General features: G+C 35.1%; 1 protein-coding gene, 1 long non-coding RNA gene and 1 other non-coding gene across 5 annotated transcripts in view; 2 read left to right on the top strand and 1 right to left on the bottom strand.

The window, feature by feature from the left end:
- LOC140641689 (uncharacterized) overlaps window positions 1-18,654 on the top strand; it is a 178,956-nt gene extending 160,302 nt beyond the window's left edge. Inside the window, exon 2 of the long non-coding RNA XR_012038289.1 lies at window positions 17,891-18,654. This is a non-coding gene — a long non-coding RNA (uncharacterized lncRNA). The remainder of the gene's footprint in view (window positions 1-17,890) is intronic.
- ZCCHC7 (zinc finger CCHC-type containing 7) overlaps window positions 1-23,129 on the top strand; it is a 252,887-nt gene that overhangs the window by 165,915 nt on the left and 63,843 nt on the right. The window lies entirely within an intron of this gene.
- Window positions 18,797-18,903, bottom strand: LOC140642081 (U6 spliceosomal RNA). The gene has a single exon (XR_012038648.1). It is a non-coding gene; the product is annotated as a U6 spliceosomal RNA (small nuclear RNA).

Raw genomic sequence — 23,129 nt, forward strand, 5'->3', positions numbered from 1 at the left:
CTTTTTAATTTTCTCCTGTACTGGTTTTGTCTTTATCCTTTTGTGTATGTTACTTTGTGCCTTCACTTGATTGGAAGTTCCTCAGAACAAGAGCTGTGTTGTAGATTTTTTGTCCACCACAGTGTTTAGTGCAGAATCTAATATGTAACAAACTCTTTGTGAATGTTTTTTGAAAATCCTTGGTATCTCTAAAGTTCTCACAAAACAAGTAGGCTACTATTATAATAAGAGTTTACTGATGAACCACATATCTCTGTCTGGTCAATAAGGTAAAGTACATATAGGTTGCAGACCTATCAAGTGTTTATTTGCAGAGAAACAGAAGAAAACTTCTAAAATCATCAATGCCCTCCTAAAATGAGGGTTTCTGATTTGTATGGGTGTGCCATATGCAAATATAGGAAACACTGAGAGGCGACCAGTTTTAGGGGGATGAGTTCGGCTAGGAACTTGTTGACTTTGAGGTACCTCAGCAGTTGGATTTATAGCAGTGATCAAATCAAGAGAGATTTATCTGTGATTTATAAACATAGTCTCATTTAGACTTTTCTGCTATTAACAGATAGTATAGAGCTATGGTAGCCACTAGTTACATGTGGTTTTAAGCACTTGGAATGTGATTGATCTGAATTGAGATGTATTATAGTCTAAGGACAGTGTGAAAAAAGATTGCAAAGCATATCATTAATTTTCCATATTGATTATGTGTTGATAATTGTCTTTTAGATATATTGAGCTAAATAAAATAGATTATTAAAATTAATTTAACCTGTTTTTATTTATTTAATGCACGTACTAGGAAATTTAAAATTACTTATCTCACATTTGTGACTTGCATTATGTTCCTGTTGGACAGTACTGGTATAGAATGTATGTTTAGGATTGGGACTTGAGGTATTCCAACATTTAATGTCTCTGTATTATTAGAATGGTCAGGTTCTTGACATCATCATTAGAAAAGATTCAGATGCACTGCATACACATAAAATCACAGTGCTGAAAGGACCTCCTCGGGAATTTTACGTGCTTCAAAATATAAATTTTTTTACTCCCCACCTCCTTTCTAAAGAAGCTGTCACTGAAAGTCATTTCCAATAACCAAAAAAGGGGAGAAAAGCACCGTTGATTTTACTTCTATTTGATTCTGAAGAAACAGAGATGACTTTTTCTGTATGACTTGAATTTTAAAGAAACACTTAACATGTAGTGTCAATCACATGAACTGTACCTAGGTGCACCCAAAGAGAGGATGTTTGGTTTCTTCAGAGGGGAATTTTCCCTTCAAAGAAGTATTGGAGCTACCAAATGAAAAAGGAATAGTTTGAGGGCCACCCTTTTGCAACTTCTAATGAAATAATAAATTTGAAGAATTACAAGTGGCTCTGGTAGTTTGACAAAATGAGACAACCAAACTTTATTTGCGTCCTCAGGGAAGAGCACAGTGCTTTCCTAGAAGAGGTATTTCGCCAGAATAAATAAATGAAGTCTGAGTGTGATCAAGCTTCTAGCTCTCTAAGAACCAGTTTGTAGGGAATAGGAGAAATATTATACCATGAAGATACAGTACAATCAGCAGAATCCAGAATGTGGAAAACTCTACAGTGTAAATTATTTTTTAAATAAATAATTGCAAGGAAACTGGAACGAATAGAAGAAATATGGGAGAGAGAACCTATAGGTTCAGAGAGATCTAAAAGATATTATTACAGTGGTCATTTAGGGGGATCTTAAAGCATATATATATATATATATATATATATATGAGATAATTATGGAAATTTGAACACTCATGAATATTTAATTATTTTTTAAAGTATGATATTGGTATTAGTTAAGTTTAAAGTTAATCTTTTAGAGATAGTATGCTGAATTTTTTTTTTTTTTTTTTTTTTTTTAGTATGCTGAATTTTTTACAGATGAAATGTTACGTCTGGGATTTGCTTAACAGTAAATCAGTAAAAGACCAGGAGAACTAGTTAGGGATATAGATGAAATAGGATTGGATATGAGTTAATAAATGTTGAAGCTGGATCTATGGGGGTTTTTAATACTCTTTTCTCAACTTCCGTATGTTGGAAATTTTCTAAATTAGCTAAAGGATTAGAGCACACAAAAGAATTATACAAAAAATACAAGGGAGTGCTGGTGTGGCTCAGTGGTTGAGCATCTGCCTTTGGCTTCAGGCTGTGATGCTGGGGTCCTAGGATTGAGTAGGACTCATTAGGCTCATTAGGCTCCCTCCAGCCTGATTCTCACTTTACCTGTGTCTCTGCCTCTTTCTCTGTGTGTGTCTCATGAAAAAATAAATAAAATCTTAAAAAATATATATTTTATACAGGGGGGAAAATGTCATTCATGCAGATTTTATCTTATACTTTGTATCAAAAGTTCTGAAGCAAAAGCAAAAACTTTAAAGTTTATTAATTCCATGATATACCATTTACTTTCCTAAGTAACTGCTGGGTCTGGTGATTTGACTAGTAAACGGGATTTATATTTTCATATAGCCAACAAATTGACTTTACAATCCTCCCTCCTACTCTTACCCTACAAATGATGTTGAATTTAGTGTTTATCATTCCTGTTAATTTAGGGGTAGAGTAAGAGTCCTTTTTGAAAGTTATTAAATGCATTCATAAAACATGTAAGGAAAATTATTAAGTGAATATTTATGTAAATATCTATGTAACCATAACCCAGATCAAGAAATATGACCTTGCCCACCCCTTGAAGCACATTCCTTCTCAATCATACTTCATCTCTCCCCTTCCCCATAGATATATCCATTACCTTGAAATTTATAGTAATCACTTCCTTGCCTTTTGATTTTTAATGTTTCTTAACAATATAGTTTATCTTTGCCCCATGCATTCTTTACATTTTTACCATATCTTTATGCATGGATAATACTACTTTGGATATTTCAAACTTTATATAATTAGCACTATCTTGTAAGTGTATTTCTGAATTTCCTTTCAGTCAACATTACATTTGTAAGATTCATTCATTTTGATATATGTAGCTCTAGTTCATTCATTTTTAACTGCTGTATTTTATTTAGTTGTACAAGTGTACCGCTAATGTATCCATTCTCTTATTGGTGGACAGTTAGACCTCTGGAAAATTTTGTAGTTACAAATAAAGCTACTTGGTATGTTTTTATGTATCTCTCTTGATGTAAACATATGAGGGTTTCTCTAGGGCAGGAATTGGTAAACTATGGCCCCCAGGACAACTGCCTGTTTTGTAAATACAGATGTAATGAAACATTATGCCCATCGTGTATGTGTTATCAAAGACTAGTGTGGGCCTACAGTGGCAGAGTTGAGAAGTTCAGAGACTTTATGACCCACAGTCCTGAAATATTTACCATCTGGTCCTTTAAGAAAAAGTTCTTTGATCCTTCATTTTAGAAAGTATAGCTGGGAGTAGAATTACCTGGTCATATGGTAGTCTTCAGCTTTATTAGATTTTGCAAAGTATTCTGCAGGTATAATTATATGAGTGCTTGTTCACTTACCTTCTAGCCAGTATTTGATGTTGTCAGAATTTTGTTTTGGAGTTGTATCTCATTGTTTACATTGCTGATTCTCTGATTACTAGTGAGCCTGGAGATTATTTCATGTTTTTTAGATCTTCTATCACTCTTCCATCTTTTCTATTAATTGCCTGTTCATGTCTTTTGCCCATTTTTCCTATGTTTGTCTTTATTTCCTCCTTAATAGTTTGTGGGAATTTTGTTTATCTTCTACATATGAGCCCTTTATTCATTATATGCATTATATGCCAGCCTGTGGCTTGTTTTTTAATTTTTATTAATGATGTCTTTAAAAAAAAAAAAAAAGAAACAAAACCTTTTACCTGGAAAAACTCCAAATACACAAAAAGTTGCAAAAAATAAAAATAGTACAAAGAATACTTGTATACCCATTATCCAAGCTCACTTATTGTTTATATTTTATTCCATTTACCTTATGAATTATTTGTGTGCTTGCTCACACCATATTTATAAACACACAATTCTGAACCATTTGAGGGTAAGCTGTATACATTATGCCTGTCCTTTTTTCCCCTAAATGCTTTGGCATATATTTCCTAAGAATAGAGATATTATCTTCTATAACCATAATAAACTGTCCACTTCATAAATTTATAGTTGATATAATTTTACTTAAACTACCAACTATATTAGTTTCTTAATGATATCATTTGATGTGTAAAACTTTTACATCTTAATGTAATCATTTTATTGTTCTTTTTCTTAATAGCCTGTTCTTTAAAAATCCTTCCAATCTCTGAGATTTTAAAATATATGTATTCTAAGGGATGCCTGGGTGGATCAGTGGTTGAGCATCTATCTTCATCTCAGGTTGTGATCATGGAGTCCTGGGATCAAGTCCTGCATTATGCTCTCCACAGGGAGCCTTCTTCTCCCTCTACCTGTGTCTCTGCCTCTCTCTCTCTGTCTCTTATGAATAAATAAATAAAATCTTTAAAAAATAAAAATAAATGAAATAAAATATACGTATTCTATATTTCCTTATACAATTAAAAAATTTTTTGCTTTCTGTTTTTAGAACCTTAGTCTTGGGAGTTGTTTTTTTTTTTAATATGGTGAGAGATGAATTCCAATTTTGGTTTTTTTGCATTGTCTCAGGACTGTTTGTTTATTGAATAAACCACCTATTCCCAATGGAACAACATTTATATCCTCAAGTTTATAAAAGCAAGTCTTTCCTTGGGCTACATGTCTATTCATATACCTGGACCACGTAGTCTTAAATATAAGAGCTTTATGCTAATTTTTGGCACTAGCTGGGCAAGTCTTTTCCAGTATATTCTTTTCAAATTTAACACCTATTCTGAGGAATGATTATATAGCAAACAACTCATGTAACCACCACCTAGTCAAAATATAGGATATTACAAACACAGTGAAGCCCTCATTATGCACTTCCCTGGTCATAACCTTTCCCTTCTTTCAAGAGGTAGCTTGACTTTTCTGATAATACTACCCTTGGTTTTCTTTACAGTTTTATCACTGCTATATGCCCTGAGCTATTGTCCAGATTTGCCTCTCTTTGAAGTATATATTCATGGACTCCTGAAGATATATATTTTTGTATGTGTTGGCCTTCCTTTATATCACATGTAGCTGTGTTTCATTTTGTTACTTTGTTTTTTAATTGATGCAGATTATTTCATTGTATGACTTTACCAGAGTTTATTGATTCACTATAAATGGATATTTTGGCTGTTGCTAAAAGTGTTGCTTTTAATGTGTGTGTTTTGTGTTTCTTTCATGTATATATCCAGAACTGGAATTGCTTTGTCCTGTGGTATGCATATCCTCCACTTTAGTAGATAACAGATTCTTTTTTTTTTTAAGATTTATTTATTTATTTTTGATAGACAGAGAGAGAGAGAGAGAAAGAGAGGCAGAGACACAGGAGGAGGGAGAAGCAGGCTCCATGCCAGGAGCCCGACGCGGGACTTGATCCAGGGACTCCAGGATCGCGCCCTGGGCCAAAGGCAGGCGCTAAACCACTGAGCCACCCAGGGATCCCCCTAGATAACAAATTCTTTTTCCAAAGATGTGCCAATTTACATTTTAACCAACAGTGTATGAGAATTCCCACTCTCTGTATGTATTCTTGCCGATACTTGATGTTGTTAGTGTTTGTAAATTTATTTTGGCAGGTAAGTAGAAATATTTTATTGTGGCTTCAATGTGTATATCCTGGTAACTAAATGAAGTTAAACCTTTCATGTTTATTAGTCATTTAGATACCCTCTTTTGTGAATGGCTTTTTTTAAGTCTTTTTCTAGTCTTTTTTTTAATGTGTCTTAATAACTTATGGGGGTTATTACATGTTCTGGATATGAAATCTTTATACATTGAGTAGATTTCTCCTCCCACTCCATGGCTTGCCTTTTCACTCTCTTAATAAGAGTATTTTGTTTTGTTTTTTGATAAACAGAAGTGCTTGATTTCATTGTAGTCAAAAGTTACCAAATTTGAATTCATTCTCTACCACTTACCTACTGTGACCTTGGCCAGCTTTGAGCTTTAGTTTACTTTTAAATAATTGGTAATAATATCCATGTCATAGGGTAATTAAGAAGATTAAATGAGATAAAGCATTTATTATAGAGCTTTTCACCTAGCAGTCCTTCAATTGATGTTAATTGCCTTCCCCACCATTTAGGGTGCTCATTTTCATATTGTCTTTTGGGAAATTGGGTAGTATTCATGAGCTATTTGCAAATGAATGTTTTGGAAATTAGAATCTCATATAATTATCCCAGGAATTTAGAAGGGGGCCTAAAATAGTAAATCATAATTAATTTTCCCAGAGAACTAAAATGTAACATTCTCTGATGAAAAGAATTTATACTCAATATGGGACACTTGAATAATAAAACTTATGACTGAAGCATCTTACCCAGAAAATGAGAAGCTATAGTTAAAAATGATCTAAGCCTATACATAATGCATCATATTTTAAAACTAAGGGTAGATCTTTTTGCTTCCAAGAAAGAAACAAGGTTTGTTGATGAGAAATTGCTAATCACTCCAACCCAAAGTACTTTGCCTCTCTTAGGAACTTTCTGATGCTTATTGATGCTTTTCAGTTTGCCCTATTCCATCATTCCATTCATTCAACAAATATTTATAGAGTATACCTCTTATTATATATCAAACCCTATGCTAGATGAAAGGGACAGAGCACTGAGAAGTATAGACTCAATAGTTGGCTGAAAGAAGCTAAAAAGAAGAGAGGAAGTTTGTTTCTTGTTTTTTCTTTTTTTAAGGTTATAACACCATACTAAAAATGCCAATCCCAGAGTTCTGATAATGGCAGAATTGTTCTGGCTTCTGGTAATGACAGAATTGTTCACAATGGGCCAGCCTTCCCAAAGATAATAATACTCTGGACAAAATAATACTGTAACTGTTACATATAAAATACAAATTTACATACATATATATCACTTTAAACATACTTTAATACATAAAAGCATAAAATATCTGAAGGTACTAGAGACCAACCAAAAGCCAGCAGAGACTGGTAGGGAGTCAACACTTGGAAAAAAGAAATAGCATTAGATGAGTTTCCTGTTTTTATGTTTTTTTGCCTGAGAGCAGTAACTAATTGGTATAACATGGGAGTGGCTAGAACCCAGAAAGAAATTCAGTCTTAACTGGCTCTAGGAATCAGAAAAGGGAGGCTATTACAGCAGCTGGAAAGTGAAAGGGAATTCACAGAGGGAGAAGCCCAAATTATGCATAGAAGCGTTTGCCAAATTTTTGATCCTTGACATAAACTGTCTTTAGAGGAGCATAACAGAATCCATAGTTTACAAGCATCATTTACAAAGTCCAGGATGCAACTGAAAATCACCAGAAATATGAAGAAACCAGAAAATTTGATCCATGTTCAAAAGAAAGCAGTCAGTTGACACTGATGCTGGGATGACCCAGGGGTTAGAATTAGCAGATAAAGATTTTTTTTTAAAGATTTATTTATTTATTTATTTATTTATTTATTTATTTATTTATTTATTTATGAGAGACACACAGAGAAAGAGAGAGGCAGAGACACAGGCAGAGGGAGAAGCAGGCTCCATGCAGGGAGTCCAATTTGGGACTTGATCCCGGGACTCCAGGATCACACCCTGGGCCTAAGGCTGGTGCTAAACTGCTAAGCCACCCAGGCGTCCCAGAATTAGCAGATAAAGATTTTAAGGCAGTTATTTTGACTATGTTCATGTGTATAAAATATTCATATAATGAAATAACAGACATGAAATGAAGAAAATGAAATGAAACTTAAAGAAATGAAACTATAAAAGAGAACTAAATAGAAATTCTAGAACTGATGAAAAATACATTAGCTGAAATAAAAGTTAACTGGATGAGCAGATTGAAAATGTCAGTGAACTTGAAGACCAAAATTATCCAATCTGAAAAACAGAAAGAAAATATATTAAAAAAATAAATATAAAAAAGCAGTGCTTCGGTGATCCATTGAACAATATTATAAGACCTAATACATAGCATTGGAGTTCCAGAAGGAAAGGAGAAAGAAAATGTGATAATATATTTAAAGAAATAATGGGAGAGAGCTCCTTAAATCGGTGAAAGATAAAATTGTACATAGTCAAAAGAGACTCAAAGATGAGAAAATTTTTAAGGATGGAAAAGATAAAGCATGCAAAGAGTAATAGGCATGTGAAAACTGGAATGGTCCAGTTAATATGATATGATATTATCAGGTAAGTAATCGTTGAGACAGAGTAGCACCAGAGATAAACAAGGACATTTCAAAAAGATTAAAGGAACGAGTCTTCAGGAAAGGCATAAGAATCAAACAGAACTTCAAAATACACAAATTTCATAGGATTAGAGAAAGAGATAAGTCCACAGTCATAATTGGAGATTTTCTGTTTTGCTATTTTCTATTTTCTGTTCCTTTTTCAGTAATTTATAGAAATACTAGATTTTTAAAAATCAGTAAGGACATAGGAGATCAAGATAATAGTCTTGGCCTAATTGACATTTATAGACCATAAAGCCAATAATTTATAGATCAAAAAATCAGTATCTTTTCCAGCATACTGGGAACATTCTAAAAAGGCTTTTTTTTTTTTTAAGATTTTATTTATTTATTCATGAGAGACACAGAGAGAGAGACAGAGACAGAGGGAGAAGCAGGCTCCACACAGGGAGCCCAATGCAGGACCTGATCCCAGGACTCCAGGATCACACCCTGGGCCAAAGGCAGGTGCCAAACCACTGAGCCACTCAGTGATCCCTTAAAAGGCTGTTAGATTCTTTTGCTGGGCTCTTTCTCTAAACCAACATTTCTACCATTACCTCATCTCATCTGCCTTCAGTTCCATCTCACCCTGGCTTAGGAATCAATGTTGAGTTCTCTCTTGAATTTTTATCACCTGTTTATTTGGACTTTATGACTCAGACTATTCAGAGTATTGTTACTTCTGTATATCATTCTGTTATTCAGTCTTCTCTGAATGACTTCAGAATCTTCTCTCATTCTAACTATCATCGAAGCATTTCTGCCAGTTTTAATCCATATACTTTTAGTCTTAATATTTCTTAAAATAATTATTTTATTTTTATCTTTGTTTTCAATGTTTTGATGGGTTTATTTTAGAGGATTTCCTATTAGAAATCCTGTCCTAAAAACAAGGAACAGAGTAGACTTACGTTTTTAGAGGACAGTAACTAGAGAGGGGAAGGGGCTGTTCTATTTGTGTATGGTTGCAAGCTGGTACAGAAAACAGATTTTCAGGGAGAAAACTACAAAATATTATTTAGGTCTTATATTGTGTGTGTGTGTTTTTTAAATATTTTATTGGGACTCCCTGGTGGCTCAGCGGTTTAGCGTCTGCCTTCGGCCCAGGGCCTGATCCTGGAGTCCCAATCAGGCTGATCGAGTCCCACATCAGGCTCCCTGCATGGAGCCTGCTTCTCCCTCTGCCTGTCTCTCTGCCTCTCTCTCTCTCTCTCTCTCTCTCTCTGTCTCTCTCTCTGTCTCTCATGAATAAATAAATAAAAATCTTAAAAAAAATAAATAAAATAAAATATTTTATTTATTTATTCATGACAGAGAGAGAGAGGCAGAGACATAGATAGAGGGAGAAGCAGGCTCCCCACGAGGAGCCCAATGCGGGACTCGATCCTGGATCCCAGGATCAGGACCCAAGCCAAAGGCAGATGCTCAACTGCTGAGCCATCCAGGCATCCCTATTTCCTCTTAAGTACATCTTTTACTACATGTAATTGTAATTAGTCTCATTTAAAAGCTGAATTATGACCCTCTTGTTTATTAAAATATGCAAATATAGGTAAATGTTCTTTAATAGTCTGCATTTAAGGTCTTGCATTTTATTTATTTTTTAAAGATTTTATTTATTTATTTGTTTGTTTGTTTATTTATTTATTTGAGAGAGAGCATAAGCCAGGGGGAGAGAGAAAGGGAGAAGCAGACTCCCCCATGAGCAGGAAGCCCAACATGGGGCTCTATCCCAGGACCTTAGGACCATGACCCAAGCTGAAGGCAGCCCTTAACTGCTTAACCAACTGAGCCACCTAGGTGCCATAAGGTCTTGCATTTTAATAAAGACATGTACTTTGTCCCTATTCTGGTGTATGGTTCTTAAGGTTACAGAGTTCTAACTTTCCAGTTTTCAAGCATCTCTTTTTCTCTGTCTTAAGCCCTTTGAGCAAGCTGTGTGATAAGTATGTTTCAATCTCTTCAGAATAAAATATGATACTCTCAACATCAGCTCCACTTTCAGGACTTTGAGACCTTGTCAGTAAATCAAGAAAGTGCCTTTCAAGTTCTATATCAGAAGTTGGTAAAATATTGTTTGATGGATATAGAGTTTCAGTTTTGCAAAATGAAATAAAGTTCTGGAGATGGATGATAGTGATGGTTGCACAAAATATGAATGTACTTAATGCCACTGAATTGTACATTTAAATATGGTTAAGGTGGTAAATACTAGGTTGTATATATTTTACCACACACACAAGAAAAGTTGTTAAAAAAATTTGAGCACAAAGACCTTGAATTATTTTTTTTCTTATGAAAATGATACTGGTCCCAGAAACAAAATGCATCTTGGTGTTATTTGTAAAAGCTGTCCTAGCCGCTTGCAGTTAATATATATAAATTATAATATAATATGTATAAAAAGCATGAATAGAACATGATTTTCCTATTCCGTGGGGTTCAGAAATTATTTGGGAGGAGTAAAGACTAGGTAGCCAATGTTTATCTACCATATCCTAAAATTTGTATTTATTGCTCAAAAAATATATATATATGAATTAGCTTGATTCTAAGGAAAAACAAATTTTTACTCCCCATTCCAAGTTTTCACATGACTCAATCTAACTGTAGTATCTCCAAATATTCCAATTGTTTAAAAACAGATAACTTTATGAGGGAAAAGTGGGCTCCTTTCTGTTGTCCCTCACCACCTGAATTTTTATTTTGAAATGAATACTAGAATTTAACAGGGCTTGCTGATTTATTCTATCCCTACTTTTCCCCTGCCCCCATTATTTTATTTGAAAATATTCCTGAGAGATACTTTTTTTGTTGTTTATAAATTTGAGAATGCAATTGTGTTATAGATACCTCAATCAGATTATAGTAGTAATGGTGATACAAGAGAAAAATAATCCTGACTTGAATAAAATTATCAAAAGGGGAATTTTTAGGTTTATTAAACAGAAGGGACAGTTGGATTGGCTTATCATCAAATAAACTGTGACCTGCTAGATTCCCAGGTTATAGATTGTGCTTGAACTTTCCACTGGGAATGAAACATTCCACTGTCCCTTTTTACTGTTTAACTTAAGCTGCAGTGAACACAGGGAGAATGGTCCTGTGGCTGAGCTGCTTATTTTTTTTTTTTTAATCTATTCATTTTATACTTTCAGACAGATTTTTCCCTGGGGTGAAACAAAGGTTAACTGAAATTTCCTCTGTTGTGTACCTGAACGAATCAGCAGTTTGAGAAGGAAATCCCATTGATGGGCCAAGAGAGTGACAGGCTCTATTTAAAGAATTCCCCCGACTGTGTGGTAGACCAGCCATGCCATGAATTTAACTGTTCCTGTGGTCCCCATACTTGTACCCACCAAAAAAGAGAGAGAGAGAGAAAGCGACTTTGTTCTGCAAACGTAGTCCTAAGCTTTGAAAACCACGAGCCATTGAGTTTTGTGAATTCAAGTTAGACAGCAACAGAGGCCAAGACTCTAGGGGAACAATATCTGAAAGGGAGTACACAAAAACAGGTAGAAACTGTTTAACTGTTTTATTTCTCTGTGTATATACAGATTTATGTGTGTTTATGCACACACCCCAAAAAACCTATACCGTTCTCTCATTTTATGTAGCTGGTCCTAATTATATTTAAGTAATGATGTTTGTTACAGTTTTAAAGTTATGAAATTTTTTTTGTTTTTACAGCTTATTTGCACCATAGAAGTATTCTGGTTTTAGCAGGACCTATTATTATATGTATTGGAAATGAGAGTAAACACATTATGAGTTTAAATGCTTAAAAAGAAATGGACCTTTATGTTACCTCTGCAGGAGCTTTACTGTCAGGGGGCAGCTCATGTATTTTGTATTTTTCCTGTTTAAGAGAAGCTGCTTTAAATATGAAAAGATGGTATCTTGAGTTGGATTAAACATCCTTAATTCATGTGTATTTAACCTCAGGACTTGTGAGCCTTGTTGAAAATCCAGCTTTAACCCTGCCTAGTAGGCCTCAATAGTGCATACTGCATAGAGATTATAAATAGTCCTAGTCTTTTTCTGAGGTGGAGGGTATTGTGTATTTCCGGGGTTGGGGGGTGGGATATGAAGTATTTTCGTATCTAACAAATATTTCACATACATTACTAATTTACATTTCTATTTACAAATTCAGGATTTAATTTTTTTAAAACCCTTTTTTATTTTAAACTTTTATTACTCAAAGTTTCTTAAGTGTATCTTTCTCTGTAGCGTAGATAGGAATTTACAGAGATTTTGTGAAACACTAGAATTCACAGAGCAAATAATACAGAGGGATAAGTTTCTGTCCAGGGACTTGGAAGGGGCAGGTACCATTTGAGTAGATTCTTGAGGGGAGGAGGGGATAGGAATTTATCTTAAAGATCATGAGGGGTTTGATTCATGCTCACAAATGAGAAATTGAAATCTAGAGAGAGAAAATGGTTAGTACAAAATTATTCGGTATGTTTTGGAAGAACCTGGGTCTCCGTTCATATCTCATGTTTACTTCTACAATAAACTGCTTCTCTTTTATTTTGAGATGTTACTTTAAAAATCATTTTTCTCTTATTTGTCTATTTTACCTCAGTAAAGCTAGGGAAAAATATCATTTCTCTCTTTCACTTTTTCTTGTTCTGTTTTCTGACTTTTTCTTGTCTCTTTCATTCTTGTTTGTTTTTGTCTTTTTTCATTCCTCTCATATTTTTCAATATTGGTCCTACTGCAGATAAGTTATAGCATTGTAAGTTAAGAGCAGGATTTGGGGAAGTAGAGCTAATCAGATATGCCATATGACCTATTAAAGGCTACATTGTTCTTGGATGCTATTTTATAAAAATCAAAATTGTATATATATGGTGCTAGTTAAGTAAGCTACGAATCAATCAAATACTCATTAGTTGATGCTTACATAAATAGAAGTAAGAGCTAACCAGTGTGGTAGATAAATGGTAATTGATTTTTAAAGATTAGTAAAAACAACTAACATCATTTTTTTTAAAGATTTTATTTATTTTATTTGAGAGAGAGAGTGCATGTGCACATGAGTGGGAGGAACAGTAAAGGGAGAGGGAGAGAATCTTAGGCAGACTCCCCGCTGACACAGGGCTTGATCATACAACCCTGAGATCATGACCTGACCAGAAACCAAGAGTCAGAGGTTTGACTGACTGAGCCATCCAGGCACCCCCAACTGACATCTTTTTTAGGAAATCACAATTCTTCGAATTTCATTTGTTAAATATTAATTGAGCTCCTACTATGTGCTAGACACCATGCAGGTTAAAGAGATACACTAGAGAATAAAAACAAAATAATTCTTGACCCCTATTATAGACTCAAGTTAAATAGTTAGAAAGCTGGGACATTCGGATACCTGAGTGGCTCAATGGTTGAGCGTCTGCCTTCGGCTCAGGGCATGATCCTGGAGTTCTGGGATCGAGTCCTACATTGGGCTCCTTGCAATGGAGCCTCCTTCTCCTTCATCTGCCTATGTCTCTGCCTCTCTCTGTCTCTCATGAATAAAAAAGACTTTAAAAAATTTTTTTTAAAGCTGGGACATTATTTTTATGAAACCTCAGTCACCATTCTCTAAATAGAAAACTAATACTGCTCTTCAGATATTACCATTATTCATATCAGAATATAATCCTATGTTAAAAGCGGAATAGCACAATTTGAAATTCAACCAGTTGTTTCATAAGTAGTTGCCATGTGCTGCATAAAAAATTATACTATTGTAGAGATTTTCCATAACAACTTTTCTTTAAAGATTTTATTTATTTATTTATTCATGAGAGACACACAGAAAGAGAGGCAGAGACATAGGCAGAGGCAGAGGGAGAAGCAGGCTCCATGCAGGAAGCCCGATGTGGGACTCGAACCTGGGTCTCCAGGATCACACCCTGGGCTGAAGGCAGACACTTAACCGCTGAGCCACCCAGGCGTCCCTCCATAACAACTTTATTATTGACAAACTAGAGACTTAAAAAAATAATGTAGAGGTGACAATAGCATATTCGTTAAGAGCATGATTTGGAAGTGAGTCTCCAATCTTCCAGCTTTGTGACATTAAACAAATAATTTCAAAATTTACGTAAACCTTGGGGAGGCTAGGTGGCTCAGTTGGTTAAGCATTTGACTCTTGCTATCAGCTCAGGTCTTTTTTTTTTTTTTCTTTTTTTAAAGCAGCTCAAGTCTTGATCTCCGGGTCATGAATTCAAGCCTCGGGAGCCTACTTTAAAAAAATTTCACATAAACCTCATCTTTTTCATCTGTGATATAAGTGTAAAAAAAAGTTTTGATTTTCTTCCTCAAGAATGGTCTTTGGTTGGGATTCAAAAAGAAACATTCTGTATGTATTACATATATTTTCTTTGAAGATGCTGCACACTAATATTAATTTCCTCAAAAATCAGGATGAACATTTGTGTAAAACTATACTGTCAACTAGGATAAGTTTTTTAAAGTGTATTTTCCTTTGAACTCAGAGTTTTATGTAATAATTTCTAATGCTCCATAACTTCTTGCTTGTTCTATGGGAATCTTTATCTTTGAGTAATAGTTATCATAGATACATTCGTAAATACTTGTGTATTGGATTTAAAGACAAATTCTTTAAATCCAATCTTTCTGGAGCTAAATTGAAACTTGAGTAGCTTGCTTGTGGGGCTTGTTTTCCATGCAATATCCAAATTCTCCCTTACATACTGAGTCATCTGGTGCCATGTTAGAAGGTAGAAGTTTTAAGGTAATAGGGTTCCAAGTTATAAATGAATATTGCTGTTGTGATCACACTACTCAAACAGTTGTCTGCCAGGGCACCTGGGTGGCTCAACGGTTGAGTGTCTGCCTTTGGCTCAGGGCGTGATCCTGGAGTCTGGGGATTGAGTCCCACATCGGGCTCCCTGCATGGAGCCTGCTTCTCCCTCTGCCTATGTCTCCTCTCTCTCTCTGTGTGTGTCTCTCATGAATAAATAAATAAAATCTTTGAGAAAAAAAAAAAAAACTGTTGTCTGCCTAGGTTCTCTCCTCCAATTATCTTCAATTCAGTTGAGTTTTGCCTCACTGCTTCATCTGGGCTTCTCTTGTCAGGATCACCAAGGACTTTGCTAATAAATCCAAGAGACAGTTCTCAGCCTTTATCTTACCCTGACCTCTCAGTGGCACTCCCTATAAGTAATAATACTTTTTCTTTAATTGGCTTTCAGGGAGTTCACCCTCCCTCCCAACAGATTTCTTCCCCCTTCACTGCTGACTCCTTCCTAAAGCCCTTGCTCCTCTTTCTTCTTTCCCTATATGCACTCAGTCCCTTAGTACTGTCACTCGGGCCTGTTCTAAACATCTGCATGCTGCAATTGGCAAGTTTATATTTCCAGTTCAGATCTGTTTTCCTTTTTTCTTTTTCTTTCTTTTTTTAAGATTTTATTTATTTACTTGAGACAGAGCATGAGCAGGGGAGAGGGGCAGACAGAGAGGGAGAAGCAGACTCTGCACTAAGCAGGGAGCCTGAGGCAGGGTTTTTTGTTCTTTTTTTTTTTTAATAAAGAAGGTTTGCCTGTATTGTTTTTTGTTTGTTTGTTTTATTTATGATAGTCACAGAGAGAGAGAGGCAGAGACATAGGCAGAGGGAGAAGCAGGCTCCATGCACTGGGAGCCCAACATGGGATTCGATCCCCGGTCTCCAGGATCGTGCCCTGGGCCAAAGGCAGGCGCCAAACCGCTGCGCCACCCAGGGATCCCTGAGGCAGGGTTTCTATCCCAGGATCCTGATATCATGAGTTGAGCCCAAGGCAGACGCTTAACCAACTGAGCCATCCAGGTGCTACAGATCTGTCTTCTTAGGGTAAGACTAATAGCTTCCTCAACATCATCATTTGGACGTCTGATATCACAAATCCAATCTGTCCGAAACTGAATTCCTCTTTACCCTAAAACGTGTTCATTTGCAGTTTTCAGTTGCATTAACTCTATCCTTTTAGTTGCTCAGGTCAGAAACCTGGGAGTCATCCTTGTACTTGGTTTTTCTCTTATATTCACATCTAATTTATCAGGAAATCTTGTTGGCTCTACCTTCAGAATATATTCAGGATTCTTTTACTTCTTATCTTAGTACCTCCACTGCTACCATCCTGGTCAGAGGTATTATCATTAGTTGACAGAATTCTTGCAGTAGCCAACTAATTGCTCTCTGCTTCATCTCCCTCCATTGACTACCCATTTCACTCAGAATAAAAGCAAGAATTCTTAGAAGGCCTACAAGGCCCTTCATAATCTGGTATCCCATACTTCTTTGACCTTCTTTGACTTCTTCCCCTTATTTACTGTACTGTAGCCACACTGGCCCCTCTGCTATTTCTCAAACACATTGCAAATATTTCTACCTTAAGGACTTTGCTTTTGCTCTTGCTACTGCCTGGGATGCTCTTACCCTGGAAGCATGTGGCTAATTCCTTATCTCCTTTAGGTTTTTGCTTATATATATCAGCAAGGTCTACTCTATCCACTCTATGTAAAGTTGTAACTTCTACCCAACACTACCAGTTCCCATTACACTGCTCTACTTTTCTTTTTTCCAAAGTACTTTTTACTGCTAACATATATCATTTATTTATTTATTATGTTTTATTTGTTGTCTCTCTTCCCCTGCTAGAATATAAGTTCTACAAAGACAGTAATCTCTATTTTGTTCATTGATATATCCTGAGGACCTAGAGTGGTGGAATATGGCAGTAGCTCAGTAAATATTTATTAAATGAACAGCAAGAGTTAGGGATAATCACATGCTTAGTTTAACTTTCAGTATACTGTCAGGCTTACTACACCTGATTTTAGTTAAGGGGTTTGTTTTGGGTTTTTTTGCTAGGTTTTTTTTTTTTTTTTTCGCATTTCTAACTATTCCTAATAATTTATGTCACATAACTTTCTTTCTTAGAAGTCTTCTAAAGAACAGAGAGAAAATTAGTTTTCTTGATAGAATAGAACTACCTCAGATTTACTATATGGGTCCATTAGATCCTTTTATAAATCTAAGATACATAAAAATAAGATCCTAGTGATCTTATTTTTGCCATAGTTTAAAACATTTTATTATTTCATCATCCTAAGAATAGTTTTATCCTTACTCATCAATTATCCCAACCATGCTAAAGAATGGTAAAATAATATGAAAACAGAAGAATAATGGAATTGCCTAGAAGGATGATATAATAGTGGAATAAGTCTTCATCATCCTTTTTACTATGTTGTCCAAAGTATTACATTATCTTTCAAGAATTTATGAAAGATGTCTGGAGACACCATCTTTTTTAGCTTTCATTGAACAAAGTTGAGAATTCAAAATTTTAAGTTTTCTGCTCAAAATGGCAAGTAGAAGAAAATTAACAGAGGAAAACATTTCATAACTATTAGCTCAATCATAACAAAACTGTAAAGAGACAGATGGTAGTACCTAGACTTTAATGATGTGCTGGACTTGGGTTTTTTTTTTTTTTTTAATGGAAATAAGAACTTTTATATTTTCCTTCCATAAATGAAAAACTGACAAAAATCCATTTTGATTCTAGACTCTGGTGGAAGATGGCCTCTGCCTATAACAAAGTTCTCCCTGGAATCCTCTTCCTCAGCTGTTCACTACCTGGTTCTCTGCCACCCACACTTCTCCCCAAGACCCCTACCGATGTCAGGCAATGGGAAAAGGACTTGTTTTTTTAAGTAAAGTCTCAGACTAAGATTTTTTCAGATGATATTATAGATGAATTTTGTCAAACTTCAGAATTGATGAATGAATGTATTTCTAGATACAAAAAAGGAAATAGGGTATTCTCATCTGGTTAGTCATTCAGCAGGAAGTTCTTTACCACACAATATTTTATGATGAGAATCTGTAACATCCTGCTTTGATAAAAAGACATGTGACTATTATTTCATATTTTATGGTATTTTTATACCAAAATACTCTTGATATGGTTTGTTTCAAGCAATCACTAAAGGCAGATGTCTATACAGAAGTGACTGGAAGGGAATAGATGATGGTGAAGTGGAAAAAAAACTAATGGATTGATCATTTTGTGTTTATAAATGGAAAAGTGAAAATGTTTTGCAACTGTGGAGCAAAGAAGAGATGTATTTGAGATCCGATTTAATATTTACAAAATGAATGTGTTTCAAGGTCATAGATGATAGTCAATGAATAGTTGGTAATATTTCACGATGTTGCCCATTTCAGGTATGTTTAGCTTCAAAAATAGGAGTATGTGAAATAAAAATTTGTTTTGCCATTTTTAAATTATTAGGAATTCTAATAAAACTCTTATTCACGATCTCTTTATTTCTCTGTAAATTATTTGTGAGATAAATTATTAAATGAGTCCACTGTACCCTTATGATTGGTGATGACTATTATAATGCAGCAGGCACTTTCCTAATCCTGGAATATCAGGAGGACTAAACATTGGCCTTTTATTTTATTTTTAAATATGGAATGCTTCACGAATTTGCGTGTCATCCTTGCGCAGGGGCCATGCTAATCTTCTCTGTATCGTTCGAATTTTAGTATATGTGCTGCCGAAGTGAGCACAACATTGGCCTTTTAGAGAGACAAGGTGCTAGTGGCTAGCATGGTAAGTAGACTTTTCAGGCTAAGTAAATGAAACAAGTAGGCTGGTATTAAATACAGGAAAATTAAAGCAATGTATAAGAAAGGAAACAACATACTACTACTACATGGTCATAGGATGAATTTTACCTTAACCTGAGAAAGAGGATGGAGGGAGAAGAAATTGAGATAGACTGTCATAAGAAAGCAAATACTCTTTTACTTTATTAGGAATTTAGATACTAATGTGTAAAATAGATAAATCCAAGGGTACCTGGGTGGCTCAGTCAGGTAAGCATCCTACTCTTGATTTCGGCACAGGTCATGATCGCAGGGTCCTGGGATTGAGCCCTGCTTGGGCTCAGTGGGGAGTCTGCTTAAGGTTCACTTCCTCTGCTCCTCTGTTCCTCTCCTTGTGCTCTCGCTCTCTCTCTCGCTCTCTCTCTTGCTCTCAAATAAAAATATGTTTAAAAAGTAGATAAATCTGTCAGGAGCAGAAGGAACATTATTTAGAAATATCCAGATGAATACCAAAAGAAATAGCTAAAGACTCGAAAGTGTTTGCCTCTGAAGAAGTGTGAGCTAAAATAGGGAGGAGAGAACTGCTATTTTATATGCTTTTTTAGTATTAGATCTTTGAAAACCATATGCAGATATTACTTTGATAAAAATTAATAATAAAATATGAAATTATCCCTTTAATGAGAAAATCTAGCTGCTGGTACGTATCAAATGAAGTTGAAAGCACAGGGACATCTATATTTGAGGTGAGGAACTAACAGTGATGACTGGAGGGAAACCAGAATATTGGCTTAGAAAGACATTTTATAGGGAGATACTATAGGATGGTAAGACCTGGCCAGTTTGGATAATGAGAATGAAGCATTGGGTTAAGATGAAAATAAATCTACATTTTGAGCCATTAATAACAACAAGGAAGAAAGTATTTGAGCCAGTTTCAATTGTGGTTGTGAAAATGAGCTTTTCTTTGGATGTGTTATGTTTGCAATGACCTATAATCATCTGTGTTATATCCTGTAGGCAATTATAAATGTAAGCCTGGACATGTTTGGCCTTAAGATTTGGGGAAAGATTCAAAGAAAATATGACCCCCAGTATAATAAAAATGAATTGTTGTGGAGTGACTTATTTTACCAAGGAGGGAGTGAATAAAAAATCAGATATTGAAGAAAATGCATGTGCTTATACACAAAGTTAATGATAGGTAAAGAAAACAAAATAGACTTAGGAAGGAGACTAGGAAGTGTAAAACAGAATTAGAAGGATGATTGAAAGACATGGTTTCCAGATTATTATTATAGCACTTACCAAATTTATATAGCTGTTAAGCCTTCTCTAGAAACTGACCGTATCTTTTGTAAAGTAGCATCTTGATTGAATTTACATGTTATATACATGCTTGTCATTTTACAAATACTTCAAATGTCCATGGTTTATTTTCCTTTTTTGTCTTTTGTGGGGGTGATGGGAGTGGGGAACAAGCACCATAGTGGATACCTTTTTTTTTTTTTTTTTAAGATTTTATGTATTTATTTATGAGAGTCACAGAGAGGCAGAGACTTAGGCAGAGGGAGAAGCTGACTCCGGGATCATGCCCTAAGCCAAAGGCAGATGCTCAGCCACTGAGCTCCCATAGTAGATACCTCTAAAAGAAGAAAATATAGCTCCCATAATCCTCCCGTATTGTTTCTGTTGATAATTTTTCCCTTTCTCTTCTTGTCACTTTGTTTAATACAAGGTTTTTTTTATTTCTAAATAAATACTTCTTAATCAGGTAGTTCATTGACAGATCTTTTGAAGGGATTGGGAAATGAGAGAGAACTCCCTGTATGTGGCTCTGTCTGTGTGTCTCTTTGAGATAATAGAAAAGCCTTTATGTGGAGATAACTTTGCAAGAGCTCTGTATAACCCTGTGCTAAGCACCTGTATTTATTTCCTCTTTCTTCTTCCTCCTCTAACTCTAAAAAAAGAAGAGCTAAATCCCCATTTATCGTTTATACACTTTAAAAATATAGATTGTTTCTGGTAAATTTAATATGATTTAAAATAAGAGGAACAATTTGATGCCTAACTTGCAAATTGTTCTATATAAATTTGTTTTATTTAAACTATTGCCAGTTATACATCACAACATTTTAATGACTTAAAATGGTTTTGTGACCAATGTTAAATGGAAAGATATAAATAAGAGACAGAAATAAAGAGCAGTTTGAGAAGAATGCAAGTGAATAAAGTAGCTCAACCGTCAGGGGATTTGCATGTGGCATTGTATGTATTTCAAAAGTTTCCGTTGAAATAACAGATGCTGCTGATGAAGTTGGGAATAGTAACTTCATTTGTGGCTGCTTCAGTTGCTTATCCGAAGTGAGACAATCCCAGGGGGAAATCTGGTGTAATGGAATTAGACTCAGGAAAGGATATGACATAAATATCTGGCAGCTTCAATTTTGTGATCTTTATTCCGTAAACACTGGCTAGGTATATGTATGACTATCTATACATGTTTAGTTATCTTATATTTCATGTGGAACCTGTGTCTACCAAGTGATTTTATTCATTAGCAGGGATTTTTAAAGTATTTTTTAGTTCCTACAATTGCTTACTACAGAAATTCCAAGTCTTTCTGGTTTTTTTTTAGCCACTGAGAATTGTTGTTTTTTTTTTTTTTTTAAGTTTTTATTTATTTATAATCTCTCTACCCAACATGGGGCTTGAACTCATGACCCGGAGATCAAGAGTTACAGCCAAGTGACTGTAACTCATGACCGAGCCAGCCAAGTGCCCTAAGAATTGTTTTATTGAACTTGTATATGTACAGTGACAGCCCATGAAATTAGTTAATCACTTATTTACCCCCAGTTCAGAACAGTGTTTATTCACACAAGTGTGCATATTAATGTTTATCTTTTTTCCTTTTTTTTTTCTAACATAATTCAAAGTATGCAAGATATCGTGCTGATAAATGGATAGATGGATAAAACAGATATGTCCATAGAGGTCTGAGGAGAACTTAGATGTAGTGAGGGAAGTAAAATATTTATTAATATAGCTGTTAGCATAAGGTTTAGAAGTGCTTAATTGCCTAAGAGATAAATAAGGTGCTTTTAGGAAAGGAGAAAATACTTCTACCAGAAGTGAAATCAAAAAAAGAAATGTTATGTAAGTAATTTAGTAAACCTGAGTACCTGTGATAACTAAACAATCCTGCTTTGGAAGATATAAAGATAGAAATGACATAATTAAAGTCTAGGATGTTACAAAGTTGAGAGTGATCATCTTTGCTTTTGAAGGGTTATTAGGGAAGAGTTCAGTAGAAGAGGTAACACATGATTAGGGACTTGAAGACCAAGTCCTGGTTCCATGTGAAGTTGGGGACAGCTTGTGTCCAGGGAATACATGCATAGGCATAGTTGCAGAGAACAACAGGACACATTGAGGAAATTACTAAGCTTAGCTAGAGCACTGGGATCAGGAAGATGAAGCCAGAGAACCAGGTAAAGACAAAATCATGGAACGCGTTGTGTGGCATACAAAGGAGTTTTAAGTTTATCCTGTAGGCATCAAGGGACCATTTAGGGCAGAACGTATTCATGTATCTACTTTGGAAACATTACTCCATTTGTAGTATATACAGATATCAAATCATTGTGTTGTAAACCTGAAATTAATGTTATAAAAAATAAAAACACTCTAGTAATAGTGGAATAGAAAATGAGTTGTGGTGTTAGAGATAGTTAGAAGTTATTTTAATAATCTGGCTGAGAAGGCAGCCCCGGGTGGCTCAGCGATTTAGCACTACCTTCAGCCCAGGGCGTGATCGTGGAGTCCTGGGATCGAGTCCCACATTGGGCTCCCTGCATGGAGCCTGCTTCTCCCTCTGCCTTGTGTCTCTGCCTCTCTCTCTCTCTCTCTCTCTCTCTCTCTCTCTCTCATAAATAAATAAAATCTTTAAAATAAATAAATAAATAATCTGGCTGAGAAATCAGGTATCACTAGGCCAGTGTAATGGTATTGAGGCTTGATGGAGAGAGAATTTATGGGATTTGGTAAGTAATTATATGAAAGGTGAGAGGGAAGAGTTGAGATTTTTTTTAGTATGGAAAATACAGGAGACAAGTTATTGACAGAAGATACAGGGAGGAGAGAAGTAGGAGCTTTTGTCTGTTTTTAAGAGAGACAAATGCAAG

Source organism: Canis lupus, chromosome 10 (genome assembly GCF_048164855.1).
Source record: "Canis lupus baileyi chromosome 10, mCanLup2.hap1, whole genome shotgun sequence".
NCBI classification, from domain to species: Eukaryota; Metazoa; Chordata; class Mammalia; order Carnivora; family Canidae; genus Canis; species Canis lupus.